Below are 18,026 nucleotides of genomic sequence, written 5' to 3'. Positions count from 1 at the left end.
CCAGTACCTTGTCTACCAGTTTAAAAGAAGATTAACCGTGGTTATATCAACGTTTTTGCCGCTGTTGTGCCATTTCCATGTACTCATTCACGAGTGGCACAATTTGCCTTAAATGGCCATACAATTGGGTCACAAACTGAACGATGTTAGGCTCTTGGCATGACTGTTGTTCCCACCCTTCTTTCAACAGATCTAAAATCCCTCTAGGATGCCTCCCATAGAGGAGTGCAAAGGGACTAAATTCCATAGAGCAGTGGTTCCCAAATGTTTTGGAATCACGGTGCCCTTGTGTATCAGCATTGTTTTCATGGCACCCCTAAGCCAAAATTGTTCTTGAGAAAAATTTAGTTAAAGTTGTAAAGTAAAGTAAATTGTGCTACCTGTCATCCTTAGGTTCAGTTATGTGGTGGTGGATAGGTTTGAGCTTCTGTTTGTCCACATATTTACATTACATTGACCATAAAGAATTTGATTTGGTGCTGGATCACCAACCTGAGGCACCCCTGCAACTGTCCCGAGGCACCCTATGGTGCCATGGTGCACAGTTTGGGAACCACTGCCATAGAGAATTGGGGCACCTCTCGCATTGCATACATTAAATAGGGTAGGAGTAAGTACAAATCTCGATTTTCCTTCGACACCTCCCTTTTTATAATTTGTTTAAGGGTCTGAATAAAGCATTCAACAAGCCCATCTCTTTGTTGGTGAGGTAGTAAGCTTATACACATTTAACAGTCAGCACATATCTTTCATTAGTTTAGAGACAAAAGGGGTACCTTGGTCCATTAAGACCTTCTTTGGTTTTCCCAAGCGGGTACGTAGCATCAACAATTCCCAGGGAAAAGTGCTAGATTTCATGTTACGTAGCGGGATGGCCTCCGGATACCTTGTGGCATAATCTACCATCACTAATATGTATTAATGCCCATGAGCAAATTATTCCACCAGTCCTATCAGATCCATACCAATTCTCTCAAAAGGTACAGAAATGACAGGGAGGTGAACCAAGGGGGGGAAGCAATCGGGAAGCCGACTGCCTATATACCGGCAGCCGGCTTCCCGACTGTCTTATCCCAGCATGGGTGAAATGCCGGGCGTCTAAATGTAGACGCCCGCATTTCCCCACGCCGGGAGACTGGCATCACGAACGTAGTGATTCTGGGCACCGCGAGTGGACAGCCGCGGGGGGGGGGAGGGTTAGGTTTAGGGCTCCTTGGGGGACTTAGGGTTAGGCACCCCCCTTGGAGGGTTAGGGTTAGGCAAGGGGGAGGGAGGGTTAGGGTTAGGCAACCCTGGGGGGGACTTAGGGTTAGGAACCCCCCAGGGGCCTTAGGTTTAGGTAGCGGGGAAGGGGGTGGTTAGGGTTAGGCACTTGTGGGGTTAGGTTAGGTTAGTGGATACTTACCTATCCACGATCGGGATTTCCAGTGCTGTCAGGCTTCCGCTGCATTGCACTCTGCTCCTGTCGGGCTGCCGCCATACCCATTCCACCAAGGGTACCCTAAACCCTGGTCAGTGTGCTGTCTTCTGACTCACTGGACATTCCTGACAATACCTTTTTACTGCTGCATAAATTCTGGGCCAGAATAATCTTTACTGAATTTGCTGGAGAGATTTCTCCTCCCCCAAATGGCCACCCCACAGGTGTATATGAGCCGCCCTTAGCACCAACTGGCCGTGTTTCCGGGGAACCAACAATTGGTCTACTCTCTTACCCTGCAAATAGGTTACATGATATAACAAATAATTTTTCAATGCAAAGTATGGTATACAGTCTTCTGGTAAAGCCGTGATTACTCTACAATTTATCTCTGCTACACTTTCAAATGCATTTATCAAGTTCCCATCATTCTGTTGATCCTGGCCAAAGTCCTGCAAGGACACTTCCTTGCCAATGGAAATCCACTGTCTCGGTCTCACTTCCCTCTGGTTGTTCACTGGCCAAGGAGGATGATACAGCCACCAAACTTTGGGAAACAGCAGAGCTTGGCTCCTGGGACACCTCTGATGTGGACCTTCTGCTGTTATCATGTCACGTAACCACCACTTGTAACAATGGAAAGTCCTGACCTAGGATCATTGGGTAGGGTGGCCTGGTGGCTACTGCGGCTATCACCTTCAGGGATCACCCTTTGATCACTATTAACTAGTGCACTCAGGGGCATTCTTCTACATCCCCATGTACATATAAAACCTTTACCAGGGGTAGCACCTGGTCAGCCACAGGTGGAACCAGGTTGGCAGAGATGATTAGTTCACTGCCAGTATCCACTAAGGCCCAGACCTTCTGGCCTTCCACTTGTTCCATCAAACTATGGTTTGCACCAGGGAAGTGCTTCCAGCAGCCATGCTGACCACTGGTCAAATAGTTTTTCCAGCACTACAGTCCATTGGCTTGCCCTGCTTTGGGCAGTGCTGGTGCAAATGATCGGGCTCGCCACAGCCAAAACACACAACTGGAGGTGGGTTGGTGGCATTATCAACTGGGACCTGGGTTCTAGGCTTGGGAATTGGCTGAAATCCCTGTTTAACTTCCCAAGAGGCAGGTACCATTCAATCACCACCACTATCTCCTCAAATGTTTGAGGTTCAGCCTGTAGAGCTCACTGTTGCACCAAATGATCTGGTACCCGCACAGCATGGTCCAAAGCCACCACCTCTACTATATACTGAGCAGAGTTCTTATCTGGCTGCAACCATGCCTTTACTCAGCCTGGATAATTTGGCCAGCTGGACCCTTGGAGCTTCAGACGGGTTTAGCCACCATTCCTGAAACTCCTGAGCTTTGCTATGTCCAGTCACTCCACCCATGCCTAATATGGCCTTTTTCAAGTGCGGGTAGGAGTTTGCATTAATCACGTTTAATTCAACATATGCTCTCTGAGATTCCCCTGTGAAACAGGGAGCAAGTCTGGCAGCCCACTCCTCCTCAGGCCATTTTGAAAGTGCAGCAGTACGCTCAAAGGTGCATAGAAAAGCTTCAATGTCATCAGATGGAGTAAGCTTCTGTAACACCTCACGCTCCTTCCCACCTTTCCTTATTTAAGTTATCTCTGCATGTAATAACTGAATTTGAGTTTGATGTGCTGCTGCCAGAGCTTGCTGCCCTGCAGCTATTTCAGCAAAACTTTTCAAAAACTACTCCATATTACACTGCTTTATCCATTTATGGACAAACTTAGGAGGCTTTATAAATTCTCTTTTGGAAGCCAGATTCCCAACAAACTTTATCAGCTGGCTTCTCTTAAAACTGCACGACATTCCCTGGCCATTCACCCATACACAGGAATTAAGCAGTTTATATATTGTGCACAATTTGCATATACACAGACATATGATCACTGTGAACAACTGGCATTTTATGGCTGGCCTGACACACTCACCCACCCAGCTGCTAGTAAAGCAACTTACTCACCAAGCCACTGTGCAGTGGGTAGCATCCTGCAAAGTGTCTCACTGCCACTGTGGGGGGACCTGGTCACTATATCTGGGCTCTTGCTGCGTAGCAGTATCCAGCAAGGTCCCTGTTCAGGCACCACATAGACAGGGTAAAATCCATCAGTACAGCAATATTTCTTCAGTGGACTCGCAAGCCCTGGAACCCTAACAATAGTCACCCCCAGTCCTATAAGCTGGGTGACTATTTCACTGTCTGGCTCAGTTTCCCCAGTGTCTCTGCAGTGCTTAAACCAGCTTCTCACAGGTGTCTATAATCAGCTGCCTTTCCAGGCACTGATTGAGGCAACACCTGAACTGAACATTTACACAATCCTAATGCCTTTGCTCTGCCAAACCTGGGAGATCTGGATATTCCACATGACTTCATGTGGAATTATGCTGACCCTGTCACAATATGTAATCAGCCAGTGGGAAGCTGCTGCATAGTTTTGCTGCTGCTGATAATCATGATTATCATAGTGCTTGTCCACCTTTTTTCTCCCCCTTCCACCTCTACATGAGCAAGTTCTTGTGAATATAAAATGCACCAAAATGTGTATATGGACATATTTATACGTTTTTCTTTTGTCATGCACTTGCTCTATACTAGGATGTGTATCATACCAAAAAAAAACACCAGATATGCGCTTAATTCTACATGAGCCCCAAAATGTAAATGATATATTTCAGAAAGATGTATCAATCAAATATTTGCCACCAGTAAGAAAGTGGCTGTTTACTGACATCCTGTTAAACTTCAAAGAAGATGTTTATGTTAGAGCTACAATAAACAGAGCACTTAAAGTGTTAATAGTCATATACAGATGTGTCCTCATACAGCTATGGCCAATTGTTTTGAGAATGACACAAGTATTGGTTTTCATTAAGTTTGCTGCTTCAGTGTTTTTAGACATTTTTGTCAGATGTTACTATGGTATACTGAAGTAAACTTACAAGCATTTCATAAGTGTCAAAGGCTTTTATTGACAATTAAATTAAGTTTATGCAAAGAGTCAATATTTGCAGCGTTGACCCTTCTTTTTCAAGACTTCTGTAATTTGCCCTGGCATGCTGTCAATCAACTTCTGGGTCACATACTGACTGATGGCTGCCCATTCTTGCTTAATCAATTCTTGGAGTTTATCAGAATTGTGGGTTTTTCTTTGTCCCCCCGCCTCTTGAGAATTGACCACAAGTTCTCAATGGGATTAAGGTCTGGGGATTTTCCTGGCCATGGACCCAAACTTTGGATGTTTTGTTCCCCGAGCCACTTAGTTATCACTTTTGCCTTATGGCAAGGTGCTCCATCATGCTAGAAAAAGCATTGTTTGTCACCAAACTGTTCTTGGATGGTTGGGAGAAGTTTCTCTTAGATGATGTTTTGGTACCATTCTTTATTCATGGCTGTGTTCTTAGGCAAAATTGTGAGTGAGCCCACTCTCTTGGCTGAGAAATAACCCCTTACATGAATAGTCTCAGGATGCTTTACTGTTGCCATGACACAGGACTGATAGTAGCGCTCACCTTTCGTCTCCAGACAAGCATCTTTTCAGATGCCCCAAACAATCGGAATGGGGATTCATCAGAGAAAATAACTTTACCCCAGTCCACAGCAGTCCAATCCCTGTACCTTTTGAAGAAAATCAGTCTGTTCCTGATGTTTTTCCTGGAGAGAAGTGGTTTCTTTGCTTCCCTTCTAGACACCAGGCCATCCTCCAAAAGTCTTTGTCCTGACTGAAGCAGCACATTTTGTGAAAACCAATACTTGTGTCATTCTCAAAACTTTTGGCCATGGCGGTATAATGTTGTGCTGCTGCAGTCACACCAAACACCCCCTCCTGGCGAGCCAGGTCCTATGCAACTTCACCTGCATTTCCAGCTTTTTTTGCATCTTTGTCACCCAAAAATACGATGTGACTAGTATGCACCAGGAGGCTGTGCTGATTTCTTGATATGCGACACTTGTACAATTGTGTGTGATGGAGTCTGAATCTGTATACAAAGCGCTATGATACAGTGGCTGCTGCTTTTTTCCATGCCAAGTTCCATTGTGCTTCATTAATACCCCTTCATTAATACCCCTTTCACATCGCAAACCCTGCATTGACCAGGGATTTTAAAGCCAGGTCAGACTCCTTCCACACTGCACCTTCGACCTGGAGTATTGCCGGGTTGGCCCTATTCACATTGAACCCGGGTCAACTCTGTAGAACTCTCATTAAAAATTTACTTTTTAAAGGCTCACATAGATGAGGTCACAAATGCGAACCAAAGGGAGGGATGGGCATGCTCACAGCATTGCAGCAATCATGGCAGAAGGACTACCTGTGTGTTTTCCAGAGCTCATGATTGTTTGTGCTTTCCTGCTGTTTCATTCAGTCTGTGAGAGCATGATGCAACTTCTGACAATGTGCAGCATACTGTACAGTTATTTCAGGAGGAGTGCGCAGTTTGTGGCTGAGAAGGCTACCACTCGGTGACAATATTTGCACAAGAGAAGAGGCCTCATATCCTCTAACATGACAACCATCAACAGACCAAAGATTGTGGGCTCAAGACTACAAGCATGGAGAAGCTTTCATGGGGACTGTGGATGTGCAGTGGATGATCCACTTTCGGATGTTGCGTGTGATGTTCTATTACCTGCTGGACCTACTGATCCCAGCACTTTCAAGGCAGTCCACCAACTTCAGGAGACCCATAGAGCCAAGCAGGAGACTAGCCATTGCATTGTGGTGGTATGCTACCACAACCTACGAAAAAATGCAAGCGCTAATACCTATTGTATGTCGTTAAAAAAACTTAATATATAATACCCAATGAAAAGTCAGCCCTCTACAGTGGGGAAACTGGAAAATCCCCAACAGAGAAGTAGCAATGTGAAAGAAAATAGTGGGCGCTAATCAAGGTAATTATAAAAGGATATTTAATGAAAGGCAATAGGAGTAAACTCCAAGGAATAAAATACATATAAAATTACATAGGTAGTGTATTGAGAGACATATATGGTGAGTAAAAATCAATGACTAATCTGAAAAATAAAAAATATTAAATATATCAATAAAAAATAAATGAAATATGCAATCAAGGATAAAAATAAAAATAAACAATATATAAATAAAATATAAATGATAATGAATACACAATGTATGCAAACACAAATATGAATCCGCATGCACCACTGATCATATGGTGCTGCACATAAATCCACATAGAAATATTATATCACAGAGCAATTGCCGTATGATAGACACAAATGTATCCAAATGTTCATGTTCATCAACCTGCTGCAAGGAGGGTGCTTAGAGGATCTAATACAAGGTTTCCTGAGGCGTGAGTATCCACAGTGTGCAGGTACCATAGACGGTACACACAGCCCCATTATTGCTCCCCATGACATCCTGACAGACTATTATAATAGAAAAGGCTGGCATTCCATCATCTTACAGGCTGTTGTGAACCACAAGTATTGGTAAGTTTTTTTTTATCCAGTGAGTGTTTTATATTGTGTACATATGTATTAATATGTGTCTTTTTGAAAACTTATTACAGATTAATATTATACCTTATTTATAGCTTCACAGATTTCTTTATTGGGTGGCCAGGACAAGCACATGACTTGAGAGTCCTCACAAATTCCAATCTATTCCGCCTAGCAGAGGACGACCAATGTGGATGACTTATCCCAATAGAGGTAAGAAAATATTTTTAATTTTCAACTTGTGTCACATTCAACTCATCTGTCATAGCAGGCAATTTGTGGACAGCCACAGTTATACTTATATATTATCTGTACTTGTTTGTTGTGGCAACATGGTGTATGCGATGGTTAGCTTTACATCCTCTGCCCAGCTGAAACTTTACCACCAATTTATCAATTGTATATACTGCGATTTCTAACCCTAAATATTTTCTATTACAATTATCTCATGTGCTAGTAATACCCAGCATGTGTAGTTTGAGAACCTAATAAGCACTACAAATATTATTGTATGCTGCCATGATGTATAATTAATTTTAAGTGGTACAAATATTGTATGCTGTGCTACATGCTCCAGCCTATGGTCCTGAATCCGGATTTTCTGCACATGTGCAGAACGGGTATGCGATCTCCCTTGCAGACTGGAAGCAGACTGTCAGTAATTGACAGTCTGCAGCCATTTGTGGAAATAGAGGGGTCGGCAATGGCCTCTGTTTCCTAAAGCGAACGTATGTCGCCGCCATTAGGGGGTAGGAAGAGGCCAGGATCTACATCACTTGATGGCGATTTCCTGGCCTCTTCCTCTCAAATGCGGTGGCCGGCAGTGTGACCCCATGGGTCAATGTAGCCGGACGATGTTACACAGCTTATCTGATGATGCGTTGGACAACACAGCTCAGTAATGCACAGAAGCAGGGGCATATCTATAATGGGTGCAGGGAGTGCGCACCACACACCCTGCACCCATATTATGTCAAAGTTACCTCTCCGAGGTCCTGCATGGGGTCTCCCAGCACTTCTCAAATGCCAGAAAATGGGTGGCGGAACATTTTTCCAGTGTTTTAAGCATTCACTGTGAGGAAATTGCTGGGAAAATGGAGGCTGCGCCATTTCCCCAGTGATCTGCCAATGGGCAATAGACTCTTGGCACACTCTAGTGCCCAGAGTCTATTGATTCTGTAGAGGTTAGCCAGCTGCATCAGTCGGCTGCAGGCCGCTGGAATGAGAAAGGGGGGCCCATGATGGGGTATGCACATGGGCCCCCTCCTGTCTAAAGACACTCCTGCACAGGAGGCATGATGCTTCCTGCTGCTTTGCAATATCTGCAAGGATTGCAATTGCAAAGCTGTCTGCGTGCAACTTTGCAATTGAGATCCTTACAGAATCAAGCCCTATGTGTGTACTATTATACTCAAAGGACGTATTTAGAATCTACTTTACAGGTAACTCCGTGTGATTATGCTTTTTCCACCCTACCAATTTTTTCTCCATTAGAAATCTAAAACTGTTGATGGGGTCGAGATTCCACTTCACATTATCGGGGATGCAGCCTACTCTTTATGGTGCTGGCTGATGATGGGCTTCACACAACATGTACAGTTGGGCCAAGAACAAATTGTGTTTACCCATACCCTGAGTTCAGCAAGGATGGCTGTTGAGAATGCATTTGGCCACTTGAAAAGGACGTTGGCACTGTCTGATGAAGTGCTGTGATGTGGACCTCATGATTATGCCTGACATTGTAGCTACATGTTGTGTACTGCACAACATATGTGAGTTTAGGAATATGTGAGCTTAGGAAGGAGCAATTTCTGCCAGAATGGACTGTGCAGGACTCAGATTTTGATCTCCCTGACCGTGAATGTACAGCCTATGTTGGGGACCATAGTTGTAGTGCAGAACAGATCCAGGCAGCTCTAACAGTCAACCTTCCTTCATTAGTTAGCTAAAGAAAGGCAAATGTATTGTTTAAAAATAAAAATGGTTAATTTTTTGGTTCAACCAATTTACCTGTTTATAAATTTGAACTTCAACACACATTACAATGTGTGTGGTATATTATTCTAAAGGGTTTTGAATAAATGTTTTAAAATTTTAAACATATACAAAATGTAATGTAGCAAAATAGAACACTGAAAATAGCATATTTTTCTTAAAAACATTGCCTACTTACAGAATATATACATGCTACAACAACTGTAAAATAGAGTGTAACGCTTTAGCTCCAGAAGGCATAGGGCTTAGGCAAACTATTTTAAAACCAAAATGCAGAGTTATGGTAAATTCCAGTTAACAGGATAATCTGGCTATTCCTGGTTTTTAGGAGGTTGACTAAGGTCATAGTAATAAGCCTGATTGTACTAGAGATAAGGTTGATTTGGGTAGTGTGGACCCTGCTTTTGTGGTGGGACTGTGACCTGGACTTGACTGCAACTAAACATTCGCTCTAGAAACCCCATCTGGAACTGCTTTGGCTTTCATATGATTCCCTACTGTGACGATCCATCATGCATATGAGCTGGGAACTAAATTAATTTTGCATATCATGCTCTGCCTGTAGAAAATTGTCTATATGAGCATCTTCCTGTGCAGACATTGCAGTGTCCATTTCCTGTAAAGTTTCAACCAGGACACTTGTCATAACTCAGGCTGCTTGTTCTGTTTTATTGGGTCTTTTTCTCATTGGCGGAACCATATATACTGTGGAAATAATAATTAAAACAAAAAAATAGTCATCAGTGAGCGTATATAAAATTGTGTTGGCAAATGTGTTTGTGGCCTTACTCCACCTCTGCTCAAGCTACACTCTGCAACATATATTATTTTGCTTTTTAGAAATATATTTTGAACTGTATGAATTGATCATTGTGTATCTGTTTTAAAAATGAATTTACAGTGGAGAACTGTGCCAGTGGAGTAGTTAACCATGTAAACTAAAAGAAGGTGGGATGGTGCTAGAGTCACATGTAAAACATTAATGGATTATAATTGCATAAACTATTTATTATAAATCAATATACAATACTATAAAACAATTGAAACAAAAATTACAACATGTAAAAATAAAATAATTACACTCTGCACCTGAATAATCGTATTGCCAGTCAATATAATGTAGCAAATAATATGGAGATGACAATGAAAGAAGGGATATTAAAATATCTATTCCCAAATGGCTGGCAAATGTACCGCTCCAAAAAAGTAGTAACCTGGTTAAGATAGACCAAAGTTAGAATCTGTATATGATGAATAAATGAATAAAGTAAAAAATGAATAAGTCAGTCAATTGAGTAAAATGATCTAGATAGCATATGGATAATCCTGTGTATAATGAAAACTCACATGTATTAGCTCACCCCAAGGCAATGATGGTATGTTGCTCCAGGAGTGGATGCAGTGCCAGCCTGATGATGGGAGGCCGGTACGCAGCTGGAGAATGCCGAGGAGTGTGTAGGATAAATGCACACATGTTTGCCAGGGGAAGCTGGCTGCTCTGGCAGTCGTGGGACACAGCCTAAACCCCGCTGTGAAGGCTGGAGTCAGTGCAGTAGCGGAATACCCAGCAGTGGGGTTGCTCTCTCCAGAGAGATATGGTGATGAAGCCGCATGTGTTCCCCGTTCTGCTGAGCAGCGGCTGGCAGGCAAACCTGGCATGGCAGATGCTGAGTGCTGTAGATAAATCAGCTCATTGATGGAATATAGATGTACTCAAAGTGCAAATGCACAAATTAATGGTGATCTTTATCTATAATACTTAACGCGTTTCGCTAGACCTAGTAGCTTCTTCCAGAAGGCAGAATAAGTTGGTATACAATGAATGGCTTTTTAAACCCTTGCTCATTAGTAGATCACCTGTAGATGTGCACCTGTCAATCATCAGTAATTAGTGGATGCATGTTGAGATTTTGTTGTTTAACTGGTCTAAATCCAAATCCTAAATGGCATAGCTAGAGAAGAAAATCTATTTTCCTGACTGATATATATATATATATATATATATATATATATATATATATATATTTTAAAAATATCCTGCTAAATACAGAAAATCTGGTGCATACAATCCATGTCAAAAGAATATATATATAAAAAAAATTACTAATACTGCAGCAGTACTTATTATTTGGCATGTTACTGATGCTATTAATTATAATATAGTCTAAGTACACAGGTTCCCATATAAAAAACATAATTATTTAACAATTATTTATCCATATACACAATATAACACATAAGATATAATAAAAAAGAAATTTGTCAATGCATCATGAGGCTGATTAGCCGTGAGCCAGTGGCATGGTCACGACTAATATTATTATTAATAATACTAATATACATAAATAACAAATAGAAAAGCAAAGATCATGTAAAACAATAACAAATGCATTAAACCCTTATAATAATAAAAGGTTAATTGTAAATAAACCAATGGGACATACAAAAAAGGGAAAAAGGATGTTATATTGTGTCAAGCATCCATATGTATAGCGGATAGGGGACTCTTAGATACCAAATAAGTTTGGACAACTAGATGTTTATATAGGTACAAAGGGATACAAGAGAAACTCAGAGACTCCACTAAATAAATTCAAGGTCAATATTTTCATTAAGACCCTGAGGACTTAAGGTCTGCATTTTCAAGATCCAGGCTACTTCTTGTTTACACAGCAGCCTAAATCTATTACCGCCTCTGATCATATGTGGTATCTGCTCTACACCGACCACTTTTAAACCGCTGGGATCACTATTGTGATATTCCACAAAGTGTCTAGAGACATTATGTTTACTGGATTTATTCACAATATTGTGTCTGTGTTCCAAAAAGCGGTGTTTTAGTGGACGTATCATATGGCCAATGTAGTGCAGATTGCAGGGACATGATAAAAGATATATAACATGTTGTGAGGTACAATTAATGTTTTCCATCAGAATCAAACGGTCCAGAGGTAAAAGTCTTTGCCAACTTGATCACTACAGACCCAAATGGAGTACATGAAAACAGGTGATTCAAAGAAGGAAGGATAATATGACAAGGGCAGAGAGGGAAGCCCTGAGAAATATCACAGGGTGACAAGATATAGTCATCAAACCCTCAGACAAAGGGGGCAATATTGTCATTTGGCGTAAAGATGAATACACCAAAGAAGCCTATAGACAATTGTTGGATGAACAATGGTACCAACAGATCCTTCTGAACTGTCTGGAACTTTGTAAGGACGTCTTTAAAAGAATCATCGACAAAGAATCATTGACAAAGCTAGAAATGAAGGAACTATATCCAAAACATAACATTGCATTTAAGACACTTTGTTTTGACACTTCCTTCTATATAAGGGATACATCAGATGTGCTTAAAAAACTGCATGACATAAGACTAGAGGAAGGACAACTCCTAGTGAGTCTGGATGTAGAAGCCCTATATATGAATATCAATCATACTCTGGGGATACGAGCAGTCGTGTATTTTCTCAATATGGAGGGCCATGACAATTTCCATGATTTCATCTTACAACTCCTACATTTTGTATGAAACTGTAACTTCTTCACCTTTGATGACAATTTATTAATCCAGACCAGAGGCACGGCTATGGGATCTGCCTTTGCCCCCCCTATCCTAACTTGTATCTAGGCTGGTGGGAGCACAAATGTGTCTTCTATGACGGGAATGAAAATTGCACACAACATGTAATAATGTTGTACTGGTATATAGAAGACATTGTAATGATCTGGGATGGTGACAAAAATCTGAACTTCATCCAGGATTTGAACAACAATGACCTCAACCTAAGACTAACACATAACATCAGTGATTCATCCATCTCCTTTTTAGATTTGAAAATCTACAAAAACCCCAGGGGGATACTAGAAACAGACCTCTATAGAAAAAGCACTGCAACCAAAAGTGTACTTCACTAAACCAGCGTACACTTTCCCCATACAGTTGAAAATATTTCCAAAAGGGAATTTTTATGTTATGACTAAACTGCTCTGATCCTGATACTTTTAAACATCAATATATGGCACTGACATCCAGGCTAAGACAAAGATGATACAGCGATAGGTTTATTAAGAAAGCCATGACTTCTATCCTAAAAACTGATAGGGATCTCTTATTTTTGATACAGCTACTAAGACAGAAGACAACAAAGAAGAAATCAAAAGATTTGTAGGACATTTCTGTCAAGAGTGGATATGTATCAAAGGTGGAGGTGTATCAAAGACATCATCCAAAAACATTGGCATATCTTGCATTTGGATAAAGACCTGACAAAATGTGTTGGGGATAAAGTATCCCTAAGTTGGAGATGATCCCCAAATTTACAAGATCAACTGACCCAAAGTCATTACAATAAAAGGATCATTCTCATGTGGCTCATGCAGGGTATGCCTATATATGACTAAGAAAAAGTAACTGACTAGTAACTGACAAATATGGTACCATCATGGAAATTATGAGTTACATCAATTGTTGAAGTAAAAGGGTGATCTACTGCATAACCTGTGAGTGTAATGTGAAGTAGGTGGACATGACGACTCATATGCTTAAAGAGCGCTACCTGGAACATGTCATGTTGGAAAAGTGAGAAATGCTTTTTTGGATTTCACTAAGTTTAAACAACTGACTGTAGTAGTGAAACATTTTCATTACAAACATAAAAGAGATCTGAAAAGTTTCAAAGCATTTGGTCTGGAGGAAGTATGCCTGGGGATCAGAGGTGGTGACTTAACGAAAGAACTATTGAAATGCGAGAACTTCTGGACCTTCAGGTTGGGGGCCCTCGCACCAGGTGGACTCAATGAATATATCAACTATAGTCCTTTCTTATGATGATTTGACTTACCCCATAGGATGGCTTTATCCCTATTTTTTCTATTTTCAATTTTTTTCAGCTTTTCGATATCTGATATGGTTAATAAGCAATATATCAATGCCAATATGGTGCTCAGGAAGTACTAATAACAGCGCTAGTGTGCTGCATAACAGTATCTAACATGAAAAGCAGCTGTATTATACTTTAAAACATGCAGTTAACAATACATCCATGATGGATATAGGCATCAGCATTACTATACTGCATTTACAGGCATAATTTATCCTGTGTGACTTTTAAAAATCCTTATGGGACATTTAACAGAATCCTGTATACTGCTTCTAAGGATTATTGTATCCCTTACATAATTTAATGTGACCTGTGCAAGATGTCATGGCAAGCGCTAGTTCATTAAGTATACAAGTCCTGCTCCCTACACTTTCCCCACTGACTACACAGTCCACTATGAATGGAGGGAACACCTGTCTGTCATGCTTGGATTCACCCTTAATAGTTGTCCACACTCAGTACTTAGTGACTGGAGGATAAGTATGTCTATCTCTAAAAGACTACAAACGATTTGGCAATGACTCCCTATAAGAGAGTAGTTTCCCAGCCACACATCACTCTGATGTGAACAAGCCCTGCCCTCAGCAAAATGTACGTCATCCATCCTACAGGGTCAGCTGCTAATGGCTGGGCACCTTCCTGAGATGCAGCATGGAAGAAGATCCCCACTGCCTCGACCATCCTGCTTCTGTTCCTCACATACACAACCGCTGCACTGAGCAGAAGTGTGGTGAACCTGCACCTATCGGATGGCGAGCACCAAGCTAAATTGTGAACTGCAACCTGGTTTCATTGTTGTCTGTACTATTCTCAGTGCTCTCTCATCTACAAACTGCATTCCAGAACTACCCTGCAATGTATTATGCAACAGGAGGAACTGTAGCAGATTAGCGCTGACAGCAGAAGCGCTTTCCTCTTTCTTATGTCTCAGCAGCCTTGCCTGGTTATCTCATCCCTCGTCCTCTGGCTACATGACGATGTGACAGTAGAAACAGGGTAATCAGCTGCTGTGTACACCTTATTCTTGATTCTGAAGGTATTTGTGATAATGTGGGCTACATTGTTTTCTGAATTGAGTTTGTGATAACCCATGTTACCTGTGGAATGTATAAATTGTTTTTTTTTTAACTTTTGAAATGTTTTTTGTCTACACATGCTTCTGAGTTGAAACATGCATGGTTTTCGATGGTTTTCGTATAGAGCTGCAGTACAGATTCAGATGCACACACCAAGAAGTTTATCAGAAATGTGTTTGGAGTTTCTAGGAATTTACAGGGGGTTGAGAAAAGTTATGTGATATATTCCTGGGCACAGATAAATTGCAGCCTAGAGGGTCAGTATATTTGGTGTCCCTAATCACCCACAATAGCTGTAAATGGAAAGAAAGGCTATTGGCCTCCTTGAGCTATGCAACATACTATAATTAGCTGTAAAAAGTTTTTTTTAATTAATAAACATAAAACATAAACAGGCAATATTAAATTTTTTAAAAATGTATCATACTCTGGTACATAGCACAAATGAAAACATTCAGTATGTGCACAGTAAAATGGCAATGATAAGATGTGTAATAAAAGTCTTTGGCTCCTTTAAAGCATACAATTTGCACATACAGTGGTAAAAAAAAACAACCTTAGATACTTTAAAAGCTCAATAAATGAGCACAAGTAAAGGTGGAAATAATCCTACTCAACTAAGGGTTTGGAATAGAAGGTGCACCCTGCATAGGCTAAAAAATGAAACTCCAGTCAGGTAGGGATGTCCTTCCAAAATGATGCAGGCACAGTCAGTTGGTACAACACATTTCAAGCTACAAGGAGCTCTTTTTCCAGGCATGTTGCTGTGCTGCATGTTCTTTTTTTCTTTTCTTATCCCCCTTCTAATGAGGCCAGCATAGTCCTGGAAGTGCATCATGTTGCTACTTGGCCAGAAGTGTGCACAGGGGTAGTACTGAGTCACTTCCATTTCAAGTGTGGATCTGCAACCGGAAGTCATGGAATAAGTGGCCACATGGGTGGCTGTTGAGGGACAGTTTGGCCAGTTTGGCCGGAAGTTGAAGTCTGCTTTGAAGATAAATGGTGGGCTTTTTTTTGTCAGACATATGGTAGGAAGTGCCAGGATGACATGATATTGTATAGACAGGAAGCATGATGTGTGCTTACTTTGATTCTTTAGCCATTTTGTTTAGCCAATAATGGGTTATATTTTGATGAGATGGGATTCTTCTTAAATTTCAACAAAACTTCATAGGAATATGGGAAAAAAATATTTAAATGATTAAATTGATATTGTCACTGGAGGAATTATGAGATTTTTTGAAATGTTCGTATAAGGAGTGAGTGTCCAGACCTTTTTTTACATTTCTGAAATGTTTTTGCATTCTTGTCTTGCTCTGGAGGTTTGACCAACATACATGAGTCCGCATGAACATTCAATCAGGTATACAACATATGGGGTCTCTGGTATGATATTCTTAACCCTTGACTTCAAATTTAGACAATTTGATATTGGTGCTCTTTACAGTCTTACACATGGTACACAATCCACAATAGTGGAATCCTTTCTTTCTAACTCTGGTAGGTCCATCATTATCCAGAATGCTTCTCACCAACTTGTTTTTGAGATTGTCAGTCCTGTAAATAAAACTAGGTTGTGCTGGTAAATTAAAAATAAAAATAGGATCTTTTTGGAGAATATGCCAACATTTTCTAAAATATTTTTCTAACAAACAGTGATGGGAGCTATACATGGTAATAAAAAACAATTAATTGTTTTCAGAGTTTTTCTTAGGTTTTAGAATAAGTAAAGTTTTTCTTGTCCAATTCCAGGGTTTCTTGTTGTCCTCCCATTTTATAGTAGGGGTGAGCGGGTTCGGATTTCTGAAATCCAAAACCCCCTGAGCCCCCCCGATCCGAGGCTGATCCGAGTCAGGCTCGACTTTTCCCGCCTGACTCGGATCTGAAATCGAGGCAAAACATCATCATCCCGCCTTCCGTGTCTCACGGGTTTTGGATTCTATATAAGGTACCCACATCGGCGCCATTTTCTCACTCGGCTGTGGACAGTGAAGAGGGAGGGTGGGAGTTAGGGCTGGCTGGGCTGTGTAGTGTAGTGTTGTGCTGTGCTGTGCTGCGCTGTGCTGCTGTTGTCCATAGGGGCTGTGTCCACTCCTCCAAAGTCCATAGGGGCTGGCTGTGTTGTGCTGTGCTGCTGTTGTCCATAGGGGCTGTGTCCACTCCTCCAAAGTCCATAGGGGCTGGCTGTGTTGTGCTGTGCTGCTGTTGTCCATAGTGTCTACTCCAAAGTCCTGTGCAGTGTACCAGTCCTAAAGGGGTGCTCCCCCAAGTGCAAAAAAATAAATATTTTTTCTGTGTTTGTGAATTGTGAGCGCAGTAGCCGCACGTGCATCAACAAAGTAGTGCCAAGCATGCGCCTGTGTCATAAGTAAAGGGCCGGCTGGCTTGACCATTAAAGGGTGCTGTATCCCCCAAAGTGCACTCCAAACAAAATAAAAATATATTTTCTGTGTTCGTGAATTGTGTGCACTGTGGCTGCACGTGCAACAACAAAGGAGCAGCGCCAAGCGTGCGCCTGTGTCTCATAAGTAAAGGGCCGACTGGCTTGTCCATTAAAGGGTGCTGTAACCCCAAAGGGCACTCTAAAAAAAGTAAAAAAATATTTTTTTGTGTGTTTGTGAATTGTGTGCACAGTAGCCGCACGTCCATCAACTAAGTAGCGCCAAGTGTGCGCCTGTGTCATAGTTAAAGGGCCGGCTGGCTTGACCATTAATGGGTGCTGTAACCCTCAAAGTGCACTCCCCAAAAAATAAAAAAATATATTTTTTTGTGTTTGTGAATTGTGTGCGCAGTAGCCGCACATGCATCAACAAAGTAGCGCCAAGCGTGTGCCTGTGTCATAAGTAAATGGCCAGCTGGCTTGACCATTAAAGGGTGCTGTAACCCCCAAAGTGCACTCCAAACAAAATAAAAAAATATTTTCTGTGTTTGTGAATTGTGTGCACTGTGGCTGCACGTGCATCAACAAAGGAGCAATGTGAAGTGTGCGCCTGTGTCCCATAAGTAAAGGGCCGGCTGGCTCATTTCTTAAAGGGTGGTGTAACCCACAAAGTGCACTAGTATCAAACAAAAAAAAAATATTTTGTGTCTGTGTGCAGCTTAGCCGCACGTATTTATCAATATAACATAAATGGAGGACCAAACTTTCTC

Source organism: Taudactylus pleione, unplaced genomic scaffold (genome assembly GCF_031769625.1).
Source record: "Taudactylus pleione unplaced genomic scaffold, aTauple2 ptg000214l, whole genome shotgun sequence".
NCBI lineage: Eukaryota > Metazoa > Chordata > Amphibia > Anura > Myobatrachidae > Taudactylus > Taudactylus pleione.
Note: the sequence above shows the minus strand (reverse complement) of the source record.